The 27,135-nt window shown below is 41.4% G+C and overlaps 1 protein-coding gene across 6 annotated transcripts in view; it reads right to left on the bottom strand.

Moving 5' to 3' along the window:
* Ecr (ecdysone receptor) overlaps positions 1–27,135 on the bottom strand; it is a 167,543-nt gene that overhangs the window by 103,516 nt on the left and 36,892 nt on the right. For 3 of the 6 annotated variants that reach the window (XM_076776231.1, XM_076776232.1, XM_076776234.1), the window contains exon 3: positions 17,971–18,039. The exons of the other annotated variants lie outside the window; for them this stretch is intronic. The gene's annotated coding sequence lies outside the window, so the exon portion shown is untranslated. The remainder of the gene's footprint in view (positions 1–17,970; positions 18,040–27,135) is intronic. 6 annotated transcript variants of the gene reach the window in all.

The following is a 27,135-nucleotide window of genomic DNA, read 5'->3' as shown; positions in this document are numbered from 1 at the left end:
GTTCTAGAAAAATTATTTTCAGTTGCGAGGGTCGATTGCAATCATTTTTGGTGAATAAACATACTTCCAAAATCCTACCCACTTTCGAGAAAAAAATTCGAGTAAGTGCTGAAAGTTCTGGGTGAAAAAAAAGACTTTCGAATCGTCGTGGAAAAATTATTTTTAGTTGCAGTGGCCAATTGCAAGCATTTTTGGTCAATAAACATACCCCCGAAATCCTACTCAGTTTCAAGAAAAAAATTCCTTACCGAAAATCTAATTTCTGGCCAGAAATGTCTGTCCGAATTTTCATGCAAGTCTTTAAAACGTCATAACTTCTGAATGGATTGGACGATTTTAATGTTTAAAAAAGCAAACTTCGCGTATTTTGATGGAGAATATATACAAATCGCAAAAATATTCGAAAAGTTGGTCCTTGACCCCGCAAAATGACAAAAACCTCATAAAAATGATCCAATTTTCAAACAGCCATAACTTCTACAATTGTGAATATATTTCAATGAAACTTTTTTCTGAAGTAGAGCTCATGGGTACCTACAGAAAAGTATTAGACAACTTTTCTGTAGGGCGTCAAATAAAATTATCAAAAATGAAAAACTAATTTTTAAGAAAAATCGACAGGGGGTAGGTGCCTAAATTTTTCCGACAAAAAAAAAATTTCAAATCGTTCTAGAAAAATTATTTTCGGTTGCGAGGGTTAATTACAATCATTTTTGGTGAATAGACATACCCCCGAAATCTTGCGCATTTTCGAGAAAAAAATTCAGTTCGGGCGGAACTTTAAACGTTAATAACTGTTTAACAAAGCCTTCATGAACAAATTGATATTCTTCATTTTCGTCTTATTTTGACCTCTAGAATCCCTCATTAAAATTTTTCCCAGGGTTGTCCGAACACCCTGTATATTTAAAAGTTACGTAATTCGATCCTGACTCGATGGGAAGATAATTTTACAAAAGCAACGATCTTTTTGCAAAAGAAAAGGCTTATTTCGGAATCGTCGGAGTTTAGGATCGATAGAGCGTATCTGGCGCGAGACCAATTCTCCAACTCCAGGTTCGTCCAAGAATGCGCCATTCCCCGCGGGAAAATCGCGGGATCCTTCCTTCGTTTCTGGTTTCCCAGCCAGACACGGGCGTCGTTTCCCAACTCTTTCGTCCCTCCTTTCAAGGTGAGCCAACCAGGAGCTGATCTCAGCAAGAGGAGCTCGAGACCGTTCACCCTTCTGTGAGAAGCGCAGTTGTAACGAGACGGACTCTGGACGCGTCGAATCGAACGAACCTAAATTCGCCTAGGGTGAAGATTGGACTTTTCCCAGCAACGATCCATAAAATGTACATTCGACTTTAAATTAGTTAATATCCTGGACAAAATTCTGATTTGTACCTCTCAAAAAAGAAAAAGGGAAAACTTGGCGTCTCGAGAGTTTCGAGGTTTCGGGGGTGTCTTTGTTAAATTTTAATAAACAATAAAAATGCCGGGAAACAGGCGATTGTGTCCGATATAATGAGCGTCGAGGATCGAGCAGACGAAAGATAATGATGGAGGCAAAATATTGAACGGGCGCAAATGAACTTGCGAAACACAGGAAAAGATAAAAGGCGAAACGAGAGGTGAGGAGATCGAAAGAAAATAACGTCAGAGGTGGAAACAGAGCATCTAGGTCAATGCCTGGCCTAGCTCTAGGATGCGAGTCCCGGCTGCGACCTCCGAGCAACAAATCCCTCCTCCCTGCAACCACCCTACTCCGACGACGTCCAGACGAGCCATGAACCCGCCAGGAGCTGCTCGAGGATGCAGGAGGTCGCAGCCGAGCCTGTTACTCGCTGGAGAGGCGAACGACGCCCTTGAAGACCGTTATGTGCCAGTTTAGAACGCTACTTTATTCCCTTGATTTTATTAGATAGTTGCAACTTCGTCTTTCCTACGCTTGGATTAATTAAAAATTATAATTCGTGGCTTTTCCTAGCTGTTTACAACAACGACAGGTTCTGAAAAATTCCACCGGTAAGTAAAGTATCTAGTACTTCCGAAATGTTACATTTTTAAAAGATCGTATTCTATGTTTATTTCTATTTACCTATGAATTATTTACACAATTTTTTCTTGTCGAACGGAATTCTTTCGTGGATGGAAAATGCTTTGGAAAATCATTTGGCGACGGTAGAATCGTAAATGAAAACGTCTCGCGATAAGAATGATGTCAGGTTTTGTTGATGTTGGCGATCGACGGAAGCTAGATGGCCGTTCCATTTTTAATCGAACGGCCAGCTATTTCTGACACGCGGAGGAAAGGTAAACTTGCTGAAAAGTCCATCGATCGTCGGAGACTCTCGGTTTGCTCGTCAAAGGCGAAGGAAAATCCATCGGATCTATCCGGGAGTAATTAAACTCGACTGACGGACGCGGTCGACCTTCTCATCCTCGTCAAAAGGGGCGGGAGAAAAGAAATCCTGCGGATGACTAGTGTTCGCAATTAAAGGAGCGGGACGAAGATGGATGACTGCAGGAGCACAGCCACCCGACGAGGATGGAGAAAGCGGGTGAGAACATCTAGGTCAATGCCTGTCCTCGCTCCAGGGTTCGTATCCCGGCTACAACCTCCGATCAACACCACCCACCCTCTGCAATCCCCTCCGAGTCGAGACTATGTCCAACCACCACGCCTCTAGCAGCGCGTAGCGTATCCGCGAAGGCCGCCATACCATAATCTATCGCGTGTTTCAGGGGGGAAAAAACTTCTACGGTGTTCAATTTTTAACGAAAATACAAAAGTGCATCGATCGATGCCCCCCGAAAGTATAAAAATCCAAGGGATGCTAATTTTTAACATTGCAATTTCTCGTTCGAATCTTGACTAACGATTTGTTTCGAAAGATATTTTGTTCGGTGAAACTGTTTAAAAATTTGTAGTGCCTACTTTTTACGAAGATATTTAAATATTTCCAAGTAGATGAACATCCCCCAAACGAAGAATCTCCACTATATTTAATTTTGGATTTTTTCTTAATATATATTAATAAAGAATTATTCTTTCGTCAGTGACGTGAAAGTGAAATATTGTTCCAAGTTTCTCAAGCCAACCCCACGGTCCTTAGCCTGTCTAAAGGTGACTATTTTCATTTCCTGATTCGATCATGCGGCAGTTACTGATCTGTGCTACCAACGTCACGGTTCAAATAAATATTTCACCAACTCATAGGTGGCGCCACTGTAGCCCGTCAGATCAGACCAAATCACGTCGGATTGGTTACACTGTTGAACGAATTTTAGGGGTCGTATTCTCTATATTTTTGATTTTCAAAGAAAATACTTGAATTCCTTCGTGCGACCATATAACGGATATTACGGAATCGCGGTGACATCGTAGGAAGCTAGAAATCGATAAAATCTATTGCATTTGTTCACAGTGAATCAGCAATTCTAAAATGTTAAATGAAATAATTATCGAGTGCAAAGAGTCGAAGACCGAGATATGTTTCTCCTCGATACAAAGTTAGAATCCATGGACGTTCAAAAATGTCTCTATTCATCGTGCAGATAGTTACTAGATAAATGAATTCTTCGTTCGAAAGGCTTGCAAAGTCGATCCCCTCGAAAATGGAGCCCGACGAGGAAAATGCTACCTTCGACGCCGTTAAATTTCACTTTAATTAATCAGGTGCCCCGTTTCGCGACGAGCCAGCCCCTTTTCCAGTCTACAACATTTTCGCTCCACCCTGTATGCACCGTCTGCCTAGGGTTCTCCCTCTAGCTCCGACCTGTCTCACTCTCTCCTGGTAACTAGGCCATCAGATCGATCCTGCAGCGGTACCAACACCGCTGCAAGCTCTGCCACCACCACGGCGACCCGTCGTCTCAAGTTCCACCGGCTTGGTCTGGGTTAGGTCTGGGTTAGATCCTCTCGGAGGCCACTCCAGACTACGGATTCCGGGCGCGGAAGACTGCGAAAGAGTCGCTGGGCCCGGGGAAAACGCGTTTACTCTGATCACGTGCACCCTGCGTAGTCATGGAATCCGAACAGTCCACCAGTAATCCCTTCCTGGCCGTTTTTCACTTTTTTCGCGCCTAATCCTATTGACAACGCTGTATTTTACTTTATTTAAGCTCCTACAGACCTATCGATGGAGTTTGCCTGTGGCAATTATTGATCGATAGTTAATCAACGTTAACCCTATCGACAAGGGAGCATGCATCACACCCGCGCAATTCAAGATTCTCATCATTTCCTATTAATCAACTGTTACGTTGAGCTCATACAGACCTGACAATGGAGTTTGTGTGTAACAGTTACTTAACTACAAATATACAAAGTTGATTTGTAACTGACAGAGAATTTTTGATCACTAGTTGAGATTCGTTTGGTAGTTCTATATCAACCCTATCGACAAGGATGCATGCATCACACTCAAGCAATTCAAGATTTTCATAATTTCCTATTAATCAACTGTTACTTTAAGTTCCTACAGACATATCAATGGAGTTTGCCTTATTTGATTCTAAATATACGACACTGATTTGTAACTTGTGGAGAATTTTTGGTCGATCCTTCCGATGGTTCAATCGTCGATCTGACCTGGATGCAACATTCATCGACGCTGAAACTCAGACAAACCGAGTCAATTTTTCCATTGCATCCGCGGAGAAACCGATGATCCTGACTATCGTTGACCCCGATCCCCGCATCGAGACCGAGATTATCGCGTCGGCACGCGATACCCGGGGCCTTTTTGCGACCGTTACGACAGCCATTATGTAATTGTTACGCTGGCAAAGACGTTTAAAAGGAACACCTTTATCTTGGGTCGCGAACAACGATTTTCAAATTCGACGCCATTCTGGCGATGCTTGGACAGCTCTCGTTCGTCTTTTTAATTCGAAGACAACGTCGATTCAACGCATTTTCCAGTACTCTTTCCTAGGCCCAATTGAATTTAGAAGAGATCAATGCACGAGTTCACCCGCAAGGATTGTGATAGCTGCAGATTGAATGTCTCGAGGAAGCACGGAAACAAAAATATACGATCGAAAATAGAATGGACTGCTACTTCATGGCTTTCGTTTGACCTTCGATCGAGAAGTGTGAATTTTGCACGAGCTGGATGATGTTAATATCCAAATCTGGAGCGCAATCACTTTTCTCGGGCCGCTGATACGCTTCGAGGGAATCGATAGGGATCGACATTGATCCAAATGAGCAGTGTGATGTTTCCACAATTGAAGTAAACGCGTTCGCTGTCTGCTGACCTGTATGTGGGGCAGCATAGTAATCGCTCGAGCGTGGTAGATACTTAAAATATGCACGGGGTCTCAATTTTATTCTTCTTATTAAAAACTAGACTTTATTTCTCCTAAATTTAAAGTTAAACGAAAATAAAAACTTCAATTATAGTATTTAATACTTCGGATAATTAACTCCTGGAACGAATGAAATTTATTTCAATTAAATTCTGCTCGCCTCCCGGTTAATGTTATTTATATTACGTGTGAAACGAATAAGGTGAGAAGAGTAAACGTCCATTATCCGAAAATTGTCTCGACAGAACGGTCTTGTTCCAGTATTTGTCGGAATAATAGCGGCTCTACTGTACTCATTATTGGTCGGAAGAAACCTAGCAGAGAGAATGTCCGTGCGAAAAGTATGCGAGATAGGGGAGACTGGGAATGCTGCGAAAAATTTTAATTGAATGGAAAATAATTTTTTAGAGAAGTCTGTTTTCCATTCAAGTCGGTCGTTCCGTGCTTCCTTACAGACTTGGCTCTCTAATTAACGGTGTTCGACTCGCGAATTGAAATCGGGAACGAACGTGGGAGCCTGGACTCCATGATTTTGTGTACAATTGTTCGTTTATTCGCCCACGCTATTATATAAATATTATCAAATTAAATATCCGACGTTCGTTTGGAAATACGCCAACGAGCGAACGACTTTTTAGCCCGTATTTTTTCCACCCTTCGCCCACGCACGAAACTTGAAATAGAACGGTCGATGAGAGCGTTCAACATTTTAATCATAATTTTAATTAATTAAAACTCAAGTGAAGCATTTTTCAACCAGGAAAGATACACAACTAAAAACATATCCGGACAAAATAAAGTTCGCGATACAGGGAAAATGTTTATTTTAATTTAAATTTAGTCCATCCAAACTATCTACCGTGAAAATATAAAAAATGTTCGCGACACGCGGCGGTACAGAAAAATAGTTTTCACGTTGAAAAGGAGAGGAGCCTCTAAATTTAATCGAAGAAGGAACACCGAAATAGTTGCAATTTTTCTGAAAGCTCGCTCACGTGCCGGAAAAACGATTCTACAGAGATATCAAACGCCAAGAGACGAATCGAATCGAACGGAAACCACGACGATTGTGACTCGAAATCGTGGAGGAAGGGAAGAAGGGAGTTTTAAGAGAAACTGCTGAGTTATGTTCGTCGACTATCGCCAACTCGCGGGGCAACTCGCTCTGCTGACTCGGGGATCTTTACTTTGTCTCAGGGCGAGTCTCTTGAGCGAAGTTAGCTTGTAACACGGTTTCTTTCAAACGCGGGAGAGCCTCGATCGATGTCTCGCGAACGGAAGTTCGTAACTCTGACCTTAACTCCCGTCGACTCCCTCGGATTAAAAGCGACCTCGCAAGACGACATTTTTTTCCCCCCCCCAGCAGATTTTTTTCCTTCAAATTTAAATTTCTTCTCGACGACCTCGTTTCTCTTCCCGGCGATCTTTTCAAGCCGGCAAAATTAACGGAGCCTTGGTTTTTAAATATTTCTTTAATCCCATTCACTGGAAATTTACTCCTTGAATTTTCTTAAGATAGTTCTTCTTAAATTTCTATAGTTCTTTAATTTCTAGCGAATCCTCAAAATGTACGAGTGATTTTAAAAACCTGTGTAACTAGGATGTTTACTATACACTCACAACGCCCACCATATTTCATTTTATAGGATTGAAACGGCAAAAAGTCAGTATTCGGAAGAAACGTCAACTACGAAATATTTCACGATGACAATTCTGCTGTAACTTTGAGATAAATTGGATGTGGCAGAGCAAGAATGTAAAATTGAGATAAACTATTAAATGTTATTTGGATTTCAGTATTGAAATTTCCGGGATCGCGATCGTTTCGTAGCCTCGAAATAAATATGATACGAAGGGGTGAAGCTCGTCCATTGTATCCATCATGGCCGCTCCGGATGAGGGACAGATTCCGGTAAATCTAACCTTCCCGGGTCGTGTGCTGTGAAATGGTTGAAAATTACTGGCGAAGAAGCGGGTCTCGTCGATTTTCTAGGCGGAAAATCGACGAGGGCCGGCCATGGAAGCGTGGTCGTTTACTCGGAAGAGTCTAGGCTCGCGAGGAAGGGGTCGAAATCGATTTCTCGCTTATTCCGTGGCTGCACGCGGCGTGCATGCGCGTTGCAAGTAGGGCAGAGACGACGTCGACGCCGACGCCGTCAACGAATGCGTCTGCGGCTATGAAAAGGCGAGCTCGACGCTATGGCGAGCCTCTATCGAACGTGCGTACGTGAACGCGAGACGGGGTGGTTGGAAAACGATGAGAAAAAAAATGTTCAAAAAACTCCATCACGCGAGCGTAGCGGGGGGAAAATGGAAGTAATTAACGAAATTGGTTCAAAGAAAAACGAATAACAAATTTTGTTTGAATTGCAAAAGACTGTCGAGCCTCTCGTTTTACGATTTCGACTCGGTTTTAGGGTGAAAAGTCGCCAAAATTGTTGCAATTTACGCGTTCGTTGACAAACCTTTCCACGAAAGAGTGTGAGGATAGGCGAACTAGGAACTCGAGCGACAAAACGGAGAAAAACAAATCGATAGAGCGTTGGAACTAGAGTACATCACGTGCCAACGAGGCCAAGAAAATGTGGGAGGACGGGGGAGGTGGGAGGAACGCGGAGAACTGACGCAAAGATCGGTAAGAGGAGAAAAAGGACACGACCTAACGACGAGCAAAAACGAACCGGTCGGAAAGGAGCGTCGTAACAAGATCGGTAGGCCGGGCAAAAAAATCTCTAGCGCAGATAAGAGTCCATCGTGACGAGCGATAAAACGATGCTCGCTGACTGGGAGAGGCACCGGAGGACGGCCAACGAGGGGGGAGGGGGGCTCGCGAGGTGGAAAAGAATGCGCCGGAGGAAAAAATCGAAGAAAGAAACCGCGGAGTTAGCAAAAAAGGGGGGAAAAAATTGTACGAGGTGGGGGGGGGGGGGGGGGGGGGTAGCAAAGAAAAATGAATAAAAACGGAAAAAGAGAAAAAAATGGACTGGTGTAACTGGTACAGTCCGCGGCATAGATAGAACGGAGGAGAGTCGCGAGACGTGCAAAGCGGAAGGAAGAACGGAGATAAATGGCCGCGAACACTCTCTCTGTCAATGCACCGCACATGTCGACCTAGTTCATAGAACAAGGCTGAATGCCAAGTCGCGCGAGCACGTCTCTGCTCGCGATAGGAGGAGGGATCTGGTTGGAAATGCCGCGTACGAGCACCGCAGATAAGAACGAATGTCACGCAACCGTAATCTTCGAAACCGCCTCGGACTTTGTCGCAAGATTCCTACGACATGGACGTTCCCGGCGCCTTCCTATCCGGGAGATCTTATCCAGTCGCGAAAGGACAATGTCCAACAGATAGGACGAGCCTTCCACTATTCTTGGGCACCGTGTCGATCGATGATCAACGAACTCATAAGAAGTTGTCGAGAAGATACTGTTGGCTAGCTTGGAAAATCTCTTTTCTCTACTATGTATTCGCGAGAAGTTGGCCAGCGGGATTTCGTGCGCTCCGCCCACTCCCACTTTTGTTGTCGTTTCGGCCAGTGGCGCCAAACTCTAGACCAGAGTGGGGATCCAGGCACCAACCGGAACCGCGTTGCTTTCGCTAGTCAACTTCTTACGGACGCACAATACCTCAAGGTGCAAACTTTTATTAAAATAGTCTCGTTCCTTTTCAAAGAAACAGAGAAACTTGGTAATTAGCTACTCGTTACGCATTGGAACGTAATGGTCGACGGAGACGCAGAAAATGTCTGAAGAGGACCTTGGAAGAAGGTCGACGTGTTAATAAAGAGATTACCATGCAAATATAACACCGTTTCTAATCGAGAAACCATTAATCTTCTCCTTATAAATCTGACGTGATGCACGTACTCGGAATGCAGGTAAATCTACCCGAACTGTCCCAGGCAGAAACGATCAAAGACGCGAATTTTCTTAGATCTGTAACAAATTCTACCGGTGAAACTATAAACGCGAGGTACATATGCGTCGCAACAATTGCGATCGTGTCTCCTTTCCCGTGTAAGGTGGAAGAAAAAAACGGCAGAGGGAAAAGATGAATGGTACAACGAGGTCTGCCTTCCTTCCCATGACCTAATTTTTTCTCCCGTGCCGCGATACAGCTGCAAGGTGCACTCGTTAGCATAATTTTTATCTAAGCGAACGTACAATAACAATCGAACGACTAAACTCTTTCAACTTCTAATACTTTTGCACAAAGGACAGTAAAAAAGAATCGACCTACGAAAAGAGCATATGGTTTCGTTCCAAGGAGAATCGCGCGTTGCTGATTATTTTTATTCGTTTCTGTCATCGATGCTTTTATTGCGTCACCTAAAATATAACCAACGCCAGGAAGGCGAGTTTGCGATCCGGTAATTTCCATACTCGAACAGAAACGACTTCCGTTAATCGATAGGATGGAATTTTCGAAGCGTCTGTTTCGCCAGAAAAGGAAGCGCAGGCATTGTAGGCGGAAATGTACCGTCCGGATGATGGGATCAATTTATGATGCAATGTCCATTGTCATCTAGTCTTGTTTGCCAGTCCGTCGTCAATAGTTGGATCACTCGGTCGATTCATTCTGACTACGCATTTCTGCACCCATTCAGCGGGGACATAACAGAAAACTTTTCAACATCTTTTGCGATAATTTCTTTTTCGCCACAGATAGTGAAGTAACAGCGATATTTCGATCGTTCAGACGCATTTCAAGCGTCCTTTCTGCCCCCCCCCCCCCCGAGTCGATTTATATTAGTCGCCCGATGAAAAATTTTCGCATCTAGATTAGGGCCACCAATCTCTTAAAACAATTTATCGTAATCGAAAATGTACGTCTCTCGTACGGTTATTAAAGTAAAAGTTTCGTCGAGACCTTAATTCGTATGAACTTGACCTCGATGGTATCAAATTTGTAAAATATTTTATTAACTTCACTTTCAGTAGATCTAAGTCGAAAAATGTTGCGAATAAATATATTCCGAATTGCTCGAGTCGACTCGAAAGAAACTATTGAATACCATAATTGATTAAATGGAGCTTATAATTATGCCCATAACTGTTTCGTTTTACGATTCGAACGATTGATAGAACAAGTCGCGCTTTAATGATGTACTTCGCTGACCTGCAAAGAGCATTCTTCTACGAGCGACTTTATCGGGTCACGCGCTAATAATAGCGTCTTTGATATTAAAATAACTCCGTGACGCGACATCATTGGTCCATTCGTAGATCACGGCCAAGGATACCCGGTGGTATCTTCGTGAGAATTCTTTTACTTTTCGTCTGGAACCTCGAGGAGGTCGGACGTTCGCGAATACAAATTTTGCTAAACGTTCTCCAAGACTACCGAACGAACGATCACAAGATTTTTTTTGCTTCCAATCTTTAAACGTGTCACGAGAATTTTGGCAGAGACCCTTGAACTTGGCAGGAAACAATACCGAACCGCGATCGAACGGATTTGATCCCGAATCGTGGAACACCGAGCAAAACTCGAAAGAGAAATTTATTGGTCGATAAACGTTCGAAAGGATCAGTTCGTTCGGCGTTGAATTTCCTGATGGAACGCGAAATGCAACTGGGTCTATGCATCTCGAAATAGCGTGCACTTTCCTATGCAAATGCGTCGCGAAACTCGCCTCCATTTTGTTCGCCCCCTCGAAATTATAGCAAAGCTTCTTTTGTCGAACCTCACCTTCTTTTATCGCGTTTTAAAATTTCGTTATCAACTGTTTTCAACGTTCTTTCGTCGCGATACTGAAAAATTGCTCCAAAGGTAACGCGTAAATAACAGAAGAGACTCGTTCACTTTGAGATCGAATAAAAATACGAAAGCGAAACGACAGAAAGGCGGCGCGTTCTTCGCGAAATTTATATGCTTTCGTTAACGCGAATTGCAGATTTCGAAATAGTTCTCGGTCGATGGGAATTAATTTACGAGACGCAGGCGCGTCGGAAGCGCGGATCCGCGGGAAACGGTAACGCGCCTGAAAATAGCGCGCGTTCCGAAAACATTTAGAGTGGCTGCAGCTCTTCTTCAACGTTCTTTTTGATCGTGGTACGCGAACCGTTTCGCAAACCTGTCGCAACGAAAAAAGAAATTCTAACGAATTTACTCGGGAACTTTGTTTCTCGGCCGCGCGCCGGACTTTTACGAGCTTCGTTTATTTTAACCTTTCAATTTGTATTCATGGCGCTTCTTTACGGGCGCTTATTAAATATTTTTATTATACAATAATCCTAGAACGTTAGGAAAAATGTATTTAAACGCGATGCAAGGTAAAAAATATTCGTACCGCGAATTATTTCACGTATCTTTGTAATATATTTTGTACGAAATAATCTAACATTTAGAAATCGAAGGAAATATTTCTACGGACAATTGAACTGGGACTTGTTAAATCCAACATGGCCGCGCCACGATTCGTAATACGGATTTCATTTTGCTCCCTTAGTGGACCAATACATTTTTATCGATACTAATTTATGTTTATTTCTAAGCACACACGTGTTAGATCATTTGTTCGGATCTACATCGAACCGAACGAATGACGGACAACCTTTTGCCAGAAAATTGATCGCTTTTTCTTCGTTTTCGAACGCGACGGCGAAGACTCGTTTTAACTTAAGCCTCCGTGAAATCGATAAATTGTGCCTTGGCCGGTCGCAAATTCGCTTCTTTAATGCGGCTTTGGCTCTAACGAGCTTAATAATTCTGCCGAAGTATCCATGGCAAAGTTTATGCTTTCCCGTAAAACGTTAAAAACGGATGAATAAGTCGCGGTCTTAATATTGGACATGTTATTCTGGCTCTGGAGCAAGTTCGAATTGTCAAAGAAAATGAGGAGGAGCCGATTTTTGTCACAAATTTTAATCGGAAACTCTTAATAAATAGCCAAGTTATAACACAGTGATATACGGGGTGTTCGGCCACCCCTGGAAAAAATTTTAATGGGGGATTCTAGAGGCTAAAATAAGACGAAAATCAAAAATACCAATTTGTCGATGGAGGCTTCGTTAAAAAGTTATTAACGAGTAAAGTTCCACTCGTACTGAATTTTTTTTTCGAAAATGCGCAGAATTTCGAGTGTATGTCTATTCACCAAAACTGATTGTAATTGAGCCCCGCAACCGGAAATAATTTTTTCATAACGATTTGAAATTTTTTTTTCCGTCGCAAAATTTTCCGATCGGTAGGGAACTTTAAACGTTAATAACTTTTTAACGAAGCCTCCATCAACAAATTGTTATTCTTGATTTTCGTCGTATTTTGGCCTCTAGAATCTCCCATTAAAATTTTTCCCAGGAGTGGCCGAACACCCTGTATAGTTCTACTATGTAACGGAAAATAGTGTAAAATTATTGGTATTTTATGAATCGAATGCTATTAACCTGTTCGAGAACAAATTATTTTTGTTCGAGGCACCTAAACAAAAATTTTAAACAACACGAAATTAATAACATCGTACGGATAGTGTTATTAAACCCTGAAAGTTCAATCCCTGGATTACGGAGCAAAAAGGGGACGAGTTAACGAGCTTATTTCGTAATTCAGCAACACGAAGGTTTCCCTTCCTTTCTTCCAGCGAAATATATTCTACGAATCGCTCTTCACCGTGACATTTAATATCGATCCAACTATTTATTATTCGTATAAAATAACGATATCTGTGATCGAGTCTTGGTTTCCATCGAGTCTAATAAACCATGAACGACTCGGAAACAACGACGCGTTTCGTTCGATTCGGGAAACGATCCAAACGGAAGCTTCGACAAGGGAAAAATTCAACCACGATCGCGAACGAGCGAAAAAGGAAGCAACAAACCCGCTTCATTAGGCGAAGAGCTTCTAGTTGTTCATCCTCGAGTTCCCTGGCAATTAGGAACTAAGAAGAGAGTGCCTCGACACCGGGATTGAGCATAAATTTTATTTAAATAATCCGTATCGTATAAAACCAACGCACGACAATTTATTCCATCGAATAATTCAATTTTTATGCGATCCAAGTAGACTCAGTCCTGAAGACACGAAACTTCAACTCCTAGGTTCTGAAACGGCTGTAAAATGTACAAAAATTTATTGACTTCACAATTAACCTTCGAACGATGGACCTTGGTCATTTTGGAACACAATTTGCGATTTAAAAAGAAATACTTCTATTCCAATAAAAAAAGAATTTTTAGTAAATCGAGTCTATAGATAATAATGATTACCTTTTATAGTCTTTCGATGTTTCTGGTACATTTTCTAATAAATCTTACAGGGGATCAAAGTTTACAAGATAAAATTAATGTTTCCAAATAAGATGCTCCGTTTGTAGTTTGCACCACGAGTTGGAACAAACTGTTTGAATCGAAAGTTGCATGGGGGTGTCGAGAACAGCTGGGATACGCGACGACCGGAATCCCCGTGTAAATTCGCCGTAAACAAGCGTAACGCGCGCGTTTGATGTCGTCTGTCGCTGTTCGTCGCCGGCACAATAAACCTTCCGTTGTCGTAGCGCCACGAGTAAACTTGCAAGATTACACGCGGCTCGCGCGAACTAATCTCTGTCCCTTCCATTTCCTTGCTCGCCATTTGTTCCTACGTTGCGTCGTAACGCAACTGTGTCGCGAAGCGTCGCTTTCACGACTCTTACCGAACATAACAATAAGGAAACTCTGTCCACTAAAATTCGACCATAAGCTTCTGTTTACATCGAGCACAGAAATACGTCCGACTGAAAAAACTAGAAGCCACCGTACAAAATGTTATAATTTTTCGATGAACTTGTTCCAAGATATGTAGCTAAACCTGGTATACATACAGTCAGTCATGAAAGTCTTCGTAACACCCCTCAAAATAGTAATTTTAAAGAAAATAAGCAACAATTTGGTATAATATTCATTTATTATCATGTATGATATTATTAATTAAACTATTTAAAAATTTATTGCTTTTTTAAGAATATTTTATACAATGAGGAAAAAACGAAATCTGTATGTCACAAAATTGTTCGTACACTAAAATACGAAGGTAGTAAATCTAATAAATCTAGTAAGTTTTTGAAACATAATACCTGGGCTTCTCCAATAATGTTTTCTTTACGTTATCACGACGTCGTGATTCAGTTGAAAGATGTCTAACAATCATTTAACGACAATTAGTGCTTCTAGGAGAGGAACAAACGTTGAAATGCGGGAATTAATTGTTAAATTGTATAAGGAGAAGAAATCTCTACGTGAAATTGCTAACATTGTGAGTAGAAAACATTCTACTATTCAATAATAGAAAAATTCAACATAACTTGTAAATATAAAAACAAAACACGTAGTGGTCGTCCTAAAATCCTAAATAATAGAGATGTTTGATCTGTACTGCAAATTATTCGCCAAGATCCAAAAGTAAGTGCTCCAACAATAGCCGCAGAAGTAGAAAATGATTTTGGGAAAACAGTACACTCTGAAAATATTCGAAGAATTTAAAAAAAATCTGGATATCGTGGCCATGTGTCGCGGAGGAAATCCTTAGCCAGTGGCATCAACCGTTCTAAGAGAATTGAATTCGCAAAAAAACATGAAAACTAGAATATACAATTTTGAAAAAGAGTATTATTCACTGACGAAAGTAAGTATAATATTTTTGGAGCGGATGGAAGAGGCAAAGTATGGAGGAAAAGTGGCACAGCATTTGTAATCAAACGATCATTTTAGAGAGTGTACAAAGACTTTCGTGACTGACTCTACATTTTTTGGAAGTCAAATTTTGGCCTTTGTTATATTTGATAACTGGAGAAGTGACTGTGTTACTAAATTTGGACGCAGAGATTTGTTTGCTTTGTCTTATTAACAAAGTTGGTTTGGTAGCTATAAAATAGGGCCTGATATGTAGGTTTATTCAAATTGAGTGTCATATCTTCCAACAGATGGGACTGTTAAACGGTTTGATTGACACGTCATCACTAAACAAATCGTCATGGAACGCTACACTGTGCAACAACGTGTACAAATTGTAAAAAATTATTATAAACATTCAAGTTCTATTGGAGCTTGTTTTCGACGCCTGATTTCTCGAGGAGGAAACATCAACTGGACAAGATCATGCGATCTACATCCGTTAGACTTTTTCCTATGAGATTTTTTAAAAAGTAAAGTTTGTGTCGATAAACCACAAACAATTGACAAGCTAAAAAACAATATTACAGCCGTCATTAATGAAACAGAACCCCAATTATGTAATAGTATAATAGAAAATTGGGTAAAACGATTAATGTTATGAAGTGGACTTTATATTAAAATGAAGAAACCTGAAATATTTCAAATAATTTATGTTTTATTTCAATTCAAAAAAGTGGTATTCATAACCCTATATATACGTACACATACCACACACACAGAATTTTACAACCTAATCTTCTGTATTTTTGTGAAAGCCAATTTTTGCCTCTGTTATACTCCATAACCGGAAAAGCGACTGGCTACGACAATCTTCCATGCAATTTCTTATACGTACATAAGTTTTGCTTAATAGGTGACCGTGAAATCTATGAGATATCGATAAATCTATGGACCCAAAGATTGTTTTGCTCGCTTTGACTCGGTTAGTTGATTTGGTGGCTAGTCATCGTCGGGTTATTTTTGTTGGTCGCGAGTGGATGTTGGTCCTCCGCCGTGCGACGCGTACGAGCAATTAAGGATTTAAAAGAAAACTAGCCGAGGAACCGGCCCCGGTGGGAACGGGTATAAAATCGCGGATCAAAGGGGGCCAAAGCCAAGGGGGGGAAAAAAGTACGAGTGGAAGGCGGTCGTCCTATCGGTATTTCGCGGGACAGAGTCGCAAGGAGAGGCGCGCCACGGTTTTGATCCCGCAGGAATGTCGTCGGCCGTGAGAGAAACAAGAGCCCAGAGCCAAGGGGCCCCAGATAAGAAAAATCAGCGACGCCAGGGCGCAGGTATATCTATGCTCCTGGCGCGGCAGGGGCGAAACCGAGGTGGTGCCTTCGTAAATCGGCCTTGAACTCGCCGGCAGGATCGGTGATCTCAGCCGTGAATGCATCCTGATAAAGGACGTGGGCGTTCGTGAAAAACGAAGAGAACGCGGCGTCGCGCGGACGGGTTCTCCGATTGCCGGCGTCGTTCTGGGAACTTCGGACCTGTATCCTTTCGGGTCTGCTCTGTGCCTCTTTTGTTGCCCCCGCGATATGGATGGCTGCCTTTTCCTGCGCGCCAAACAACACGGGAGAGGGGGGATCGAAATGATCGAACGCTTCGGGAACCATTCGCGCGGCAAAAGGTCAACCGTGAATTGGGCTTAATTCCCGGAACGACGAGTTATACGCTCTTTGAAATTTCTTTCGATTCTACCCACGAAATGTCAAGTGCACGTCGAGCTTAAGTCTAAAGACGCGTAAACGGATCGTTTCTTTTTTTTCTTAATAAGTTATTCCATTTTGTAATATTGTTGTAATATTGGGCTTAATTTTTTAACGATTTGCAGCTTCCAGCTGTATACAGAGTGTTCAGCCACCCTTGGGGAAATTTTAATGAGAGATTCTAGAAGCCAAAATAAGACGAAAATCAAGAATATCAATTTCATGATTGAGGCTTCATTAAAAAGTTATTAAAAAATTAAATTAAAAAATATCGAATCATTCTGAAACAATTATTTTTGGTTGCGGGGCTTAATTACAATTATTTTTGGTGAATACACATACCCCTGAAATCCTACCCACTTTCTAGAAAAAAATTCGAGTAGGTACTGAAATTTTTAGACGAAATTAGAAAATTTCAAATCGTTCTGGAAAAATTATTTTCGGTTGCGGGGGTCAATTACAATAATTTCTGGTGAATAGACATATCCCCGAAATCCTACCCATTTTCTAGAAAAAAATTCAGTACGGGTGGAACTTGAAATGTTAATAACTTTTTAACGAAGCCTCCATCAACAAATTAGTATTCTTGATTTTCATCTTATTTTAGCCTCTAGAATCTCACATTAAAATTTTTCCCAGGTGTGGCCGAACACCCCGTACTATTTTCTTAATAAAGATCGAAACGATCGAACGAAACGCGATTTACGAGGAACATTGGCTAAGTTCAAGTTTGACGTGAAAGGTCAAGCGACAAACCGAGCTTGACACTCGAAACAACGAGTGACATTTGCATTGTGCGAAATTCCTTTCATTAGATTCTGTAGCTTCTGCGTTTTGCTTTTCATAAAGCGAGGTATCGCTATAACATTTGCGCGGCAAAAAGGTCAAGCGAGAATCAAGATTAATTTTCGAAACAACTTTCGTATTGTGAAGCTCTTCCTTCGAATTCCCGTAGCTTTCGCTTCTTTTTTTTGTTGGAAGAGTGAATCGAAACGACAAGATGAATAGAGATTTACGAGTCGGGCTTTAAACGACGAGTAACGTTCTGCGTTTTGCGAAATTTCTTTCTGTATTTTTTTTTTAATGAGAACTCTGTCACGTTTCACGAAATACGAAGCACGAAACAAAAAGTTCTACGTGATCTTTGCATCGAGAAAACTTTCCTTTTCTCTCGTATGATATAAGTTTAAAACGCGAAGCGGAAAGTCGAGCATGAAACTGGCACGATCGAAAACTGAGAGGTTTTCTGGTTTAATTTCTACGCGGTAAAAATATGGGGCGTTTCAAGAGATATTATCCTTATGAATATGCGTGTTCAACTTACGAGAACGACCGAATTTGACCCCGCAATAATTAAATAGTAGACGGTGGATCGTGGATGGTTCGAACTCACCTGAAACAATAAATATACAAAATTATTAGACCACTAACACGCGGAGCCTCTATAAATAAAGCAGGACTAGCATAAAAACAAATTGCACTCCGTGGCAAATATCCTCCCCCAGAAATACCAAACTTATCACCCAGCTGGTGTTTACGCTTCGAGGATGCAAATCCTTTCCCAATGTATACCCATGATTAACACGCGCGATTGCATTAACAATATTTTGACTCCCTGGATCGCTTAATACAACGATCCAAATCGCAAATTCCAAGCCTCGACTTTTAATTCATTTTTCAGATACCGAACGAATTAACGATGTGACTCTCAGTCACTTATGAGAATCATGGAATTAATTAAAACGTTATTTTTTTTGTTTATAGTTTAAATTCATTTATTTATCCAAACAAGCTACATATAAACATAAAATATTATACACAGGCCAAATATTTTTTGATTTTCAATTATACATGGTGTTCGGCCACCCCTGGGAAAAATTTTAATGGGGGATTCTAGAGGCCAAAATAAGACGAAAATCAAGAATACCAATTTGTTGATGAAGGCTTGGTTAAACAGTTATTAACGTTTAAAGTTCCGACCGTACTGAATTTTTTTCTCGAAAATGCGCAAGATTTCGGGAGTATGTGTAATAGCCAAAAATGATTATAATTGACCCCTGCAACCAAAAATAATTTTTTTAGAACGATTTAAAATTTTTTAATGTTGTCGGAAAATTTCACACCTTCTCGAATTTTTTTCTCAGAAGTGGGTAGAATTTCGGGGGTATGTCTATTCAACAAAAATTATTGTAATTGACCCCTGGAATCGAAAATAATTTTTTCAGAACGATTTCAAAAAATTTTTTTTCGCCGAAAAATTTAGGCACCTACCCCCTTGTCGATTTTTCTTAAAAATTCGTTTTTGATTTTTAATAATTTTGTTTGCCGCTCTACAAAAAAGTTGGCTAATACTTTTTTGTAGGTACCAATGAGCTCTACTTCAGAAAAAAGTTTCATTGAAATATATTCACAATTGTAGGAGTTATAGCTGTTTGAAAATTTGGCCATTTTTATGGGGTTTTTCTCATTTTGCGGGGACAAGGACCAACTTTTCGAATATTTTTATAATTTCTACATATTCTTCACTAAAATACGCGTTGATTGCTTTTTTAAACATCAAAATCGTCCAATCCGTTCAAAAGTTATGACGTTTTAAAGATTCGCATGAAAATTCAGGCAGACATTTCTGGCCAGAAATTATATTTTCGGTAAGGAATTTTTTTCTCGAAACTGAGTAGGATTTCGGGGGTATGTCTATTGACCAAAAATGCTTGCAATTGACTCCTGCAACTAAAAATAATTTTTCCAAGACGATTCGAAAGTCTTTTTTTTCACCCAGAACTTTCAGCACTTACTCGAATTTATTTCTCGAAAGTGGGTAGGATTTCGGAAGTATGTGTATTCACCAAAAATGATTGTAATTGACCCCCGTATCCGAAAATAATTTTTCCAGAATGATTTCAAATTTTTGAATTTAATTGTTAGTAACTTTTTAACGGAGCGTCCATTAACAAATTGGTATTCTTGATTTTCGTCTTATTTTGGCCTCTAGAATCCTGTATTAAAATTTTTCTCAGGGGTGGCCGAGCACCCTGTATAAAAGGATTTAATAGTCCAAAGTTTAAATGTGACTCAGAGTTATATCGTGGTACGATTAGAGTTAATCCTCGGACGTAATTCCGTTCCTATAAAAACTTAAAAAAATAACAATTTATACCTTTGTGAGTATAGTTTCGTCGGTAAAGAATAAATAAATACGAGATTTCGCTATATCGAAACTGACGTTGATAAATTAACACAGACCAAAGAATCGTACAAGAAGACGATTGCGGAACGGTGTTCGCGCGAAACGTGCGACCATCGAGGCGTGAACTTTCGAATGTCGCTAACGTTTGCATCGGGCCACAAAAAGATTCGTTTTCTGCGAAGTATCTGTTCTATTATGGTTCGTGGAACCGAGAGACGCATGGCACGGTCGAAAATTCCATCGCGCGGCGGCCACCAAAATGGCGGACGGTCGAAAAAGTGATAGGGGTCCGCAAAAACCCAGACAACCGGAGGCCTACTTCTCGCTTGTTGTTCCGCGGCGTGTCTGAATGTCCGCATTATGCTCGGAGAGTCAAGGCAGACACTGTATCTCATCGAGATATCACAGGAGGAGGCTCTCTCCTTTCGTCCTTCCTCCGTCGACTCAGTCTCGTTCCTTTTCGCGCGTGTCTGAAACTGTCGTGGGGACAATGGTGAGGTTATACCCGAGCAGACGAAGGTGCATTGTTGGTCGACATTGGTGAGAACCAAGGAGAAAAGCTACGTCAGACGCGAGGCCGGAGTAGGGAATAGCGACGCAGGTCGCCGTGACGCCGTTGATAACGCAACCGTGGCTGGACGCACTTCGCCTCCAATGAAAAAACGCTGTTGCCGCTGCATTTCGCATTATGCCACTCCGCGTTCTTTTAGAAACGAGGTATCTGGTAACAGGGGCCCTTCTTACAGGCTTTGCACTCAAAATTTTGCAAATCACATTCACCTTCTTGCAAATAAAATTCACCCTTTGACGTTAAGTTTCATTACATACGTTAATAAGCGCACGATACAACATGCCGCGAGTCATATCGTGAAGTTTCTACGAGTTTCCAGATCGTAGAAATTATAGTACAAATATGATATACATACGTACAAAATGACGGCTCGAGTCTGACACGTCGAGACTCAGATTTTAAGTAGTAGCAGAGCAAAATATAATTCAATTGCATTCGCGACGAGTTACACGTAATTGCACGACAATTAGTCTCTGCACGCTTTAAAGATTACAGTCTGTCCAGCTGCGAGTGAAAGAACCAGTTATACATTCGCGTGAATTTATTCGATGCGTAACAACGGGAGTCCCGAAGAGGTTAATAAATAGGGATCAAGATATTGGGACACTTGTGGTGCATCAAGATCCCCTAATGAACTCCTTAAGAAGTATCGTTGGCCGGAAGATCAAAATACAACGTTCGCGAGAACGGATCGGACAATTCTGTGCAACAAACGGAGCATAACTTAGGCCAGCCCGAGACACAATGCTTTGGCGAGATTTCGGTCGCGAAAACGGCGTGGTTGTTGGAAATATTTTCGTTGTATTTCACGTCGGGGCGATCGTAAAGAGGAGGCACGACGTAACGTGAACTTCGAAAAACCGTAGCGTTTGCGACATTGGCACGGGACCATCGTCGCTTCCTGAATTCGTCACGACCTATATTTCTCGTTCTAAGATTGAACGAAAGGAAAAAGGAAAACGGTGGTCCGTTTGTTGTTGCGGACGTTGAATTAACGAGGAGACGAAACGAGGCGGAGCGAAAGAAGCCTGAAAGCTTATACGCCATTATTCCGGCGAAGATTTCAAACCGTGGGATTCGAGAAATTGTTTTCCTCCGTCGAGAGAACCGTTTCAATTAAATCCTGACAATTCGTTTCATTTATTTAAGAAATCTAAATAATTTGTATTATTTAAGATAAAAGAGAACTAAACTTTTATAATTTTCCAAGAACCGCTTTAGTAATCGTGACTGATTGTTGAGAAACATTCATTAACCGTTCCAGTGTTTGTTAACAATTTATTGCTTCGAACCACGCATGGTTGTACAGTACACGATAATTACGCTTCACTCTGTTATTATACGGTCCTTGTGTTATCATTTTCTCGAGAAACAGCAACTCATAATTGAGAAGCAAATCAAACGAACGAACCAACGTGCAGTTTTAATAACAGATATTTGTTCGCTCGTGTCTTTGCACCGATAACGAATTTTCCCCACTGTTTTCGGTGTTCGAAACTACCGTTTCACGCGGAAACGAAGGTTTCGAGACGGCCGGAACACACCAAGTTAGTTTCACGAGGGGAAGTTTGTTTCTACGAATATTTTGGTGCAAAGACCGTAGGGGTCGATACGGTATATCGATCGACTTCATTTCTCCTGGCGATTGTTCCCAGCGAGCTCGGCCTTGCATTAGCTTCGTCAACTCTGGCCAAGCCTATTTATAGACGAAGCTTTGAAAGTCGACGTCCAGGTTACGCCGGACCCTGAACGCCGAAATACTCGCCGCGAGTGCATTGGACAGTGTCTTCGCCCTCTTCAAGATCGAATCATCGCCAAGAAACGCCTGACGTAACGTCGCCAGGGTCGGACGACATCAGGTGTTCGTGAAACCCTCTGATAAAACTGTACGCGTTTGAACCAGAAGGTATTTGGCACCCGTCCGTTCAAAAACACCTTCCATCTTGTCCCGCGGTTCGATCGACGCGTGTCAACTCGACAATCTTTCCGTCGATCGTTCGCTCTTCCATTTTTAACGACTGCTACACTGCTCTGTCACGGCCTTACACGACTAAATTATTTTCATAGCGTGCAAGGCTAAAGTATTATATATAGATTTTTTACGTGTAAATTACTTTTTGACACTTGTATACAATTTTGTTATTATCGAAAGAAAAATAATTCGAAGCAACCGGAGAATTAAATGGAGAACACCCCCTAATGTACCCTTTCATCGATTTATCGTTGGACGAACATATATCGAAACGTTCTCTCGATCCTATACGAAGAAGAATCATTGGAGATTGACCCGATCGCGAGTGGCCAGACTTCCTCCGTTTCGTTACAGCGAAACGACTCGTTGCCAATTTAAATACAGGTGGAGGTTCGCGAATTTATCCCGGTTACACGTGCGAGGGGAGGACAGCTCGAGTGTTGCAATCGTTGGTTAACGACTGCCGTGGCCAGGGGGTATCGTGCCAAGTCGAGGGATCATTGGACAAGCCGGGGCTGGAACCGGCTGTGCCAGAAACAGTAAACGATACACCTCGATAATAAAGACGAAAATAATCAGAATGTCTGTTCGACCCATTAAACCGACGATTCATGACCGGCCATCGAAGGACGCGCCACGGTTCGCGAAACTTGTCACTAGCTTTAAAGAAATCTCGATTCTCGCAATTGGACCGCTCTCAACGAATCGAAAGTATTTTTCATTCATTAGGTAATACGGTAATAAAAATACATTTCAAATGGAATATTAGGCTTACTCGTTTCTTTTTCTACTAGGCTGTGTCAGATTCAAATAAATATTTCGAGAGAAGTACAACGGTACGTTTGAAGTTTAATTTCCAAAGCGAAACTAACTACTCCCGTACATAAAGGAGTTGGTTAAAATTTTCTCTTATAATTCTATTATATTTTCGAACGTATATAATGTTCTCCAAAATTAAATCTTACATTTTGCTCGATAGAAGGTATAATTCTCCTGGGCAAAACCAAATTTTCCTACGGATTACGTCATTGGAGGGTCGGGGTATCGATGGGGGAATATCATAACTAGGCTACCTGCGTTTCTATACCTAATTTCTGGAGTGGAATGTAACGAAGAAGCCGAGGAACGTGACCGGGAAGTTTGCGGGAAATTCCCAGCCGTGGAAGCGGCTACGAGCAGAAGAAGAAGAAGAAGAAGAAGAAGAAGAAGAAGAAGAAGGAGATTGCGTGGATGGAGGAGAATCGAGAGTGACCTGGTTATCCTTAAAAGGATCTTGCTACGTCGCGCAGGAGTTGGCTATCCTGGGACCATGACTTTCCTCCTCGTCCTCTCCTCTAAGACGCACGGACGGATTATGTGGTCAGGCGATTTGTTTTACAAATATAAACGCGTTTTCTTGCCGGAGGAAAGTTGGATACCAGGGATCCTCGACGCTGGAAATGCGCTGTTATCCGATCTTGTATCGTGAAATCAGTTCGAGACGCTGCATTTGCAACTATGGAATACCTAAAAAGTAGCCATGCAATAAAATTGAAGCCTCTGGATTCGTTTCCGGTCGTCGAATTTCATTCCGGTTCGAATCGACGCGAATATTTTTGCGTTTCCCGCGACCACCACCGATCGAATAAATCATTCGTCGAGATCGCTTCATAAATCAACCCAACTGTCACGTAACTGATCTTTCGTCTCTTTGTTCTACCTCTGTCTGTTATTTCGAGTGGCTCGTTTCCACCAGGCGACGGTGATTACTACTTTCGCTTTCGTTTCCATTTTATTCCTCCCCTCGCCTCTCCTATCGTGCATTTATTTGCGATTTTATGCCGATCCCGAGCGCCTTTCGTCCCGATTTCAATATTCAATATTAACCGTTCGACGATTGCCACTCGCCTTTGAGCGAAACGATCTCGATCGAACTTAAATTAATCACTCAGAGAAAGAAACGAATCCCGCCACTTTGCATAAACGGAATCGCAAGACCATCTCCCCTCCCCTCCCGCGATATGGTAATTTAATTGATCGGAAACGCGCGAAAAGCGACGATAAATCAAGTACCGAGCAGTCGATGAAGTACGTTCGACGATAAAAAATGAATTATGCGTCGAGCTGCGCGAAGCAATTATCACCGGTTTGTATTGAATTTGACCGTGGAAACATTCGTTTTCGACCCAAACTTTCCATGGCCCGATCGAATGATCCGCTGGAATTTATCGGTCGTTCGATTCGATATGGACTTAAAAATTCACGGGCGTTTCGAGGAGAGGGAAAGAGATATTTATCACAGTCTCTTCTGTTCGCTAAGAAGAGACCGCGACAGAAATTAATTCGCTTGTAAAAATTGCGAAATTTGCGCCGAATCACGAGGGGTTACGAGGAAAATGGCTGACGTAACTTGGAGGTAAGGAACCATGTAATTACACAGTCTGTGTTCGTGCAACAAACGAGTGTTTTTTAAATTTACGCCAGGTAAATCGCGGCTTGTTACCTTGGCCCGTATTCGACGTCCTTGAACGTACATTCGACGCTTATCGATGTCTCGCGAATATCGTCTATATTAATTAGACCCACTGTCATATTCTATCAGTTTGTCTTCGAAAATTGCACGCTTCTACAAGTGGCTGACAACTGAGAAAACTCGGAACGGTACACTGAATTGTTGTGCTTATAGTGTATCGTAGTACTATAGTTACATTCTGTACTTGTCCGGTATAATAGTACAATTGCTGTTGTATGCTGCTGTCTAATATAGTAATTATACACGAGTGATATTTCTACTACTATATCATACATGTGAAAAGTGTTATGTATAATAGAATACTGTGTACGATAATAGTATATGCCACGACTATACAACACTACACTATTCATTCTCATTCGTTTTTATTCGCCGACCATTTTCCCCACAACGAGGAAAAAGATTCAATCTCAAGTACGTATAAAAACGACGTATAGTAAAGAAAGCAAGGTCGCTGGAACGAGGTTCAGCAAATCACTGTTTTAAAACCTGCTCGTAACGTGGCAATATAGTAGCAGTACCCTATACCAATGCAGCGGTATCCACAATAGTGTATAGCCAATATAGTAGCATGCAACACTTAGCATAACGTAAAGAAAACTGCAGCGAGCGGTATAATGATCGCGAGGAAAATGTCAAAGAGTCGATTCGAAGCTAATTATTCTCATTTACGGTTCGAGTCGACCAGCTTCGAGCGTCGTCGCCGAAATTGTTGCAACAAATGCTCCAGACGCGTAATTAACGAAACGACATTTAATGATTGGTAACGGTTCGAGGAGATCGACGCGATAAAAGGGCAGCGCCGTGGGCTGCATCCGAAATACGAGAATTCTGAATGCGCCGTGACCTTTGGGGGCTGGATTATGGCGAACATTCTGGCGTATGGTCGTCACGAACTGGCAAGAACCTCGAGGGCGAATATCGATCTTACCAGCACGCGATGCACCTTCCTCTCGACTGCCATTTCTCGGGGAATGTACACGTGGGATTGAAAACGGAGACCTACTTTTGCTACCATAGGCGCTTGGCTTTTCTTTCGGGCCGATGAAGACAAAATTTCTTTAATTTAACAAAGAACGTACCTCGGTGTTAAACCATAAAACGATATCTTATTCAATTTTTTAACGCCAACCTGGATCCATGAAATTTTCCACGAGGTCAACATTTCCCTCCCAGACAATTAGGAAAACTGTTAGATCCAACATTTGTTGTATTTATTTTTTACAACGAAATCCACATTTATTTTTATTAACAGTTTGCCTTGAGAATTAATATCTGTAGACCTTTGGTGGAAAATCCTCTCCACCCACATACAGAGTAATTTGTTAAATAATTTTCCTCTTATTTTGCAGAAGTATACAGGGTGTTCGGCCACCTCTGGAAAAAATTTGAATGGTAGATTCTAGAGACCAAAATAAGACCGGAAAATTTTTCGGCGATATTAAAAAATTTCAAATCGTTCTAAAAAAATTATTTTCAGTTGCGAGGGCCCATTATAATCATTTTTGACGAATAGACATACCCCCAAAACCCTACGCACTTTCGAGAAAAAAATTCATTACCGAAAATACAATGTCTGACCATACATGAAATTTCATGTCTAATCCCCTTAAATGTCATGCCTATGTTTAAAAAGTCATAATTCCCGAACGGATTGGACGATTTTAATGTTTCAAAACACAAACAACGCGTATTTTAGTCAAGAATATGTAGAAATTTAAAAAAAAATAAAATTCTTGTCTGTAGACAAATTTTATTAATAACGTTTAACAGTAATTTTGTTAAAATCTTTTCAACGAAGCCCCAATCAAGAAATTGGTATTCTTGATTTTCGTCTTATTTTGGCCTCTAAAATCTCTCATTGAAATTTTTCCCAGGGATGGCCGAACAACCTGCATATGAATTTCCTGTTCTGAATTAACATCTTTAGTGGAAAATCCTGTCCACCCACATACGGAATAACGTGTTAAATAATTTTCCTATTATTTTGCAGGAGTACCAAGGGTGACGGAGCTTACGTGGATCAACCTGTACGTTTGTATATATAGATTTCCTTTTCTAGAATTAATTTGATATATTCGCGAGTTACATAAAAATCGTAGAATGCAATTAGTTGATGAGGTTTCGGGGACGAGTTTCATCCCCCGAGATACTCGCGATGCTGCCAGAGCGGAAGTGCTTGAAAAACGCTCTCGAAGGTAGGCTTGTTAAGGGGCGATCGATAACACGGTCTCGGAGCCTCGATCC

Source organism: Colletes latitarsis, chromosome 10 (genome assembly GCF_051014445.1).
Source record: "Colletes latitarsis isolate SP2378_abdomen chromosome 10, iyColLati1, whole genome shotgun sequence".
Taxonomy (NCBI): Eukaryota; Metazoa; Arthropoda; class Insecta; order Hymenoptera; family Colletidae; genus Colletes; species Colletes latitarsis.
The sequence above is the reverse complement of the archived record's forward strand: the minus strand, read 5'-3'. Positions and strand labels throughout refer to the sequence as shown.